Raw genomic sequence first — 5,000 nt, 5'->3', positions numbered from 1 at the left:
CAATACAAAGAATCTGCTCAAACCGTGAATGAAAAAACGGCGCTGTTAGCAAAAATATTTAAAAGAGACTTCCTTGATCCCTAGGGTCTGGGCACCATAACTATATAATACGACTTGTGTATAAAATAAACTCTCGAACTCTATACTCACCTGTCTATTTTAACATAAAACTCTTACATTTGAATAATACCTGAGCTCTGAGAAAATTATACAACTCCCAGACGGCAATGTGTATGAACACTGAATATCCAAAGTCTCTTACGTAACACTCAAAACAAAACATGGTTATTATTTTATAAGAACTATTCAAAAATAGCCTCTTACTCCGGTTCTTATGCACGGGTTACGAGCAAAGCACTGTTAGGAAATATTGATGACGAAAAAAATACTCTATTAAATAAGTATATTTTATAAAAAATAAACAATACAAAAGAATTAACAGGAAAATTAGATCACTTGAAATGCTAAATGTTAACTAAACCTTAAAGTAAGACAAGAAAATGTTTCTCTATGGAAAATTATACTATCACTTGATTCACTGGAAACTATTCTTTTTTTAATATCTAATCTTAATAATTAATGAAAATAGTTAACACTTCAACAATAATGATAAGACCCTTAATGAAATTTACATAATTTTAACTTTTGCACTTACACCTTTTGGCTCCCACAAGTTTACCGAACAGTTGAGCAGAATAAATACACTTCACTGTTTAACCTCAATCTCACAGGACGAGTGAAAAAAAAATTATATGGCAATTTAATTACAATAACAAACTAAACTTAATTTACCATTCATTAAATTCCACCAACGTATGAAGAACCCTATACGCGATATACGTTGGGTAAAAAACTTATTGACGTTTGAGAGGTCACAAACTTCAGAGGAGAGAGGGCTTGCGAACTTTGGTTTTTTCAAAGGGATAGGCTTGGTCTGTTAGGCTTTTATTGAATTCCTAGGGGGATAATATATATGGACTTAATCATATCAGATCCTTCTAGTTCAACCTACTGAAAGCGTGGGAGCATGGTAAGCGGAGTATGGTTACCGATATAGTAAATTGAAAAAGGGATACTACCCTTGTTTCGAGGCAACTTCTCTCTCAGCTATTTCCAACCACCAACCGTCGAGACATTAAATAAAAGACTAAACGTAATTCAAAAACTTCCATGCACCTTCTAATCACATGGAAACATAAAGATTACGTAATCCCTCGTGTTCATACCTTGAATCATTCGTAAAGCATACCTAATTGAGTTTACATAAGATTTTGTAATAATGTAAAATGAAAGAATTAAAATACTTCTTCAAAATAAATTGATCGCCAAAAGTCTTGAAAGACTTTCACAAAAAGCCAGATTTTATGTGCAATTAGGATTCTATTTCATAACACACAAATTGCACCATGCACTAATACTAGCTAGATCTTTATTAAGGGATTCAGAAACCCCAGATCTAGATTCATGAGATGGAATTGATGCAAAGAGAGTGGCATAATCTGCATATTATGCAAGAAGCTAGTTTTCTAGACCAAACCCTATGTCGTGTGTGGCATATTGAGGAAGTCTTTCAAGATTTTTGGTGATCAATCTACTCTAAAGAAGTGTTTTATTTTTTTCATATTAACTTGTTTCTAGTAATGTTCTCCTGTCTGGTCTTAAGATGCTGTTTCTCATCTGAATTTGTTGGACAGGAACTTACGGTCTATTGAATTTCTTATTCCTGATCTATATATTCACCTTTGGCATCATCGTTCAATTAGTTCATTATGCGTGTTGCATAAGACTTTTCATAATTCTGACCATCCTTTTCATTCAGATTTTCCCAAAGCTCCATCATGTTTTAAATACTATGTATGCAGTTAATTCTAATAGTAAAGGCTTCTCCATCATGAGGCTCAATACTACAAAGTACTTTAGAAATTTTATTTCCTCCTTGACCAAGTTGTGGAATAACCTTCCTAATAGGGTTGCTGAATGAGTAAAACTTCAAAAGTTCAAACTCTTACCCAATGTTTTTTATTTGAACAGGCTTTCATAAAGCCTTTATTAGTTTATATCTCAAATATCTGTTTTTATATTGATAATGTTTTCAAAATATTTTATTTTAATATTTTATTACTTCTTATGTCGTTTGTTTATTTCCTAATTTTCTTTACTCTCAGGGTTATTTTTACCTGTTGGAGCATTTGGGCTTACATCATCTTGCTATATATATATATATATATATATATATATATATATATATATATATATATATATATATATATATATATGTATATATATATATATATATATATATATATATATATATATATATATATATATATATATATATATATATATATATATATATATATTCCCTTGGTAACTCTTAGCTCTCCATATCACTGAGGTAGGTGGTAGATGGAATAATCATGTCTTGTTGAGAGGAGTGCTGGTGTGTTTGTGTGAGTGCATACTAATCTATGTATATATTTAGCAGTAATATTAGACGGGTGACGTTCATTATGCTTGTATATATATATATATATATATATATATATATATATATATATATATATATATATATATATGTATATATATAAATAAATATATATATAAATAAATAAATAAATATATATATATATATATATATATACATATATATATATATATATATATATATATATATATATATATATATATATATATATATATATATGTATATATATATGTATATATATATATATATATATATATATATATATATATATATATATATATATATATATATATATATATATATATATATATATATATATGTACACACACACATATATATATATATTTATATATATATATATATATATATATATATATATATATATATATATATATATATATATATATATATATATATATGTTTATATATGCGTATGTATCTGTGTGTGTACTTTTGCTCGCTTAATTTGCTCTTCCTTCTTCTGGATTTTTATTATCTTTAATTCTATTTTCAAGATGTCTGTAGCATAGATCCCACCAGACCTGCCCATGGAATATAGGTTAAAAATCGCTACACTAGCCAAACCGATCATATATCAGAGTTAAAACAAAGGAATTATAATTCCCTATTAACGATACACAAAGGAACAGTCATCTTATATTATTTAGTTTTAACAGATGGAATTGTAGATATTTTTTCCGGTATAAAAACATCATGTTTTGAAAATAGAATTCTTCCTATCATATACAGTATTTGTAATTTCAAGAGGTATCATGTTTGTCTCTGTGTGTAATTATACTAAAAAAGTAATCCTAGATATAGTTTTCTTTTCAAATGGGGGTACCTGAATTATGACTGAGTTAATACAAATTTATATACCGATTTTTTAGATCATTGGGAATAATTAATAATATACTTTGATTTCGATTCCAAGATTTAGTTAGAAGTCTATCCTTATTTGATATAATAAATTAGAGTTATGCTTTAATATCTTGCCTCTTTGCTAACATCTCCATCTCACCCTCATTATTCTAAATATAAAGAGAGAGAGAGAGAGAGAGAGAGAGAGAGAGAGAGAGAGAGAGGAGAGAGAGAGAGAGAGAGAGAGAGAGAGAGAGAGAGAGAGACTGCATTGCTTATGAGCTCCTAGCTAACTTTTGTTTAAGCATCTTTGCACCCAAAGCTCAGCAAGTTCCTCTTGCTCACGCTGTATTTTATATAATTTTCGTTATATTAAGATGTTTAATGACATAAATAATGCAATCAATTTCCTCATTTGTGATTAAAACTATATTTCGGTATTTTTTCATTAGGATTATTTTACGGTTAGTTTAAAGGTTTAAGGTTTAAAGGACTCTCATGAAGGACAGAGAAGGACAGTGCCTGGGGTGAAACTAAAACAATTTTAGGGCCACATTGAGTATAATTTCATTCAACCTTAAGCCCTCCTGCACTAGCTTTGAATGAGACCAAGTTACAGGGCTGAGGAGTATACCAACTTACTTAAATCTACCCTGAAGTCAAGGAACATTGTATTTTTATTCAACAAAAGTGCAGTTAAGAAACAATCAACTATATTCCCTGCACCAATTCTTTTTGGGTGATGCCTCACGGGTTCATAAAGATATTTAAAAGTTTAACTCATATGATTAACATGTAAAGAACACAACAATCATCCAAGTTACGTTAAGAAGCAAGAAAACTAACACATTACTACAATTATTAACAAAACGTTACGTTACTTTGATAGAAAAGAGCTTAAATGCAAAACAGGATTCAAGAACTTTCTTATGAAGAAGTTACTGCAATGGCGACGACAATTCACGAGGTGATGGGGCTGGATTCTACAAGAACTTCTTCTTTTACTTGCCTTCGTGGAGTCAATCGCTCAAAGAGGCTGAGCTTCACCTTTCCACCTTAGAAGAAAACTCGTGAGGAGTATATGGCATAATACAGTTGTCACTTCTACAAAATTACAGGGTTACGTAACAAACATCAATTTAAACAAACATCAAGTGCTCTAATCGTAACTCAACATACACACACACACACACACACAAAAAGGGTTTCGTCCAGAAGGCAAGCTTAAATTAGTGGCGTGTGCCCTTACAATAAGAAAATAATATATAAAGTCTCCATAGGAAGAAGTTTAACAACACTGAAATGATACGTCATCTAATTTTATATAGATGGATGCAATTTGCAAAAAAAGTGGTTTATTAATTTGAATATCAATGTTCTAATTTATACCAATTCATTGCTATAGTTAATGTAATAAAACTACTTCAGTGGAGCAAAATAATCATATATCAACGTATTTTCATAGAAACTGTGAAATACCCCAAAACAAGTACTCATAAAAACTAGGAAATTTTATTCAAGGAGAATAAATGACAATTTTTGACAGTGTCATTGCCCAATCAAGCAGGACAATACTATAGAGCCTTACTATATATTCACATGATCAGCACCCATACCCCCCTCTCCACCCGAGCTACGGCCGAGTAGGACTCAT

This window comes from Palaemon carinicauda, chromosome 10, assembly GCF_036898095.1.
Source record: "Palaemon carinicauda isolate YSFRI2023 chromosome 10, ASM3689809v2, whole genome shotgun sequence".
NCBI lineage: Eukaryota > Metazoa > Arthropoda > Malacostraca > Decapoda > Palaemonidae > Palaemon > Palaemon carinicauda.
This window is presented reverse-complemented; position numbering follows the sequence as displayed.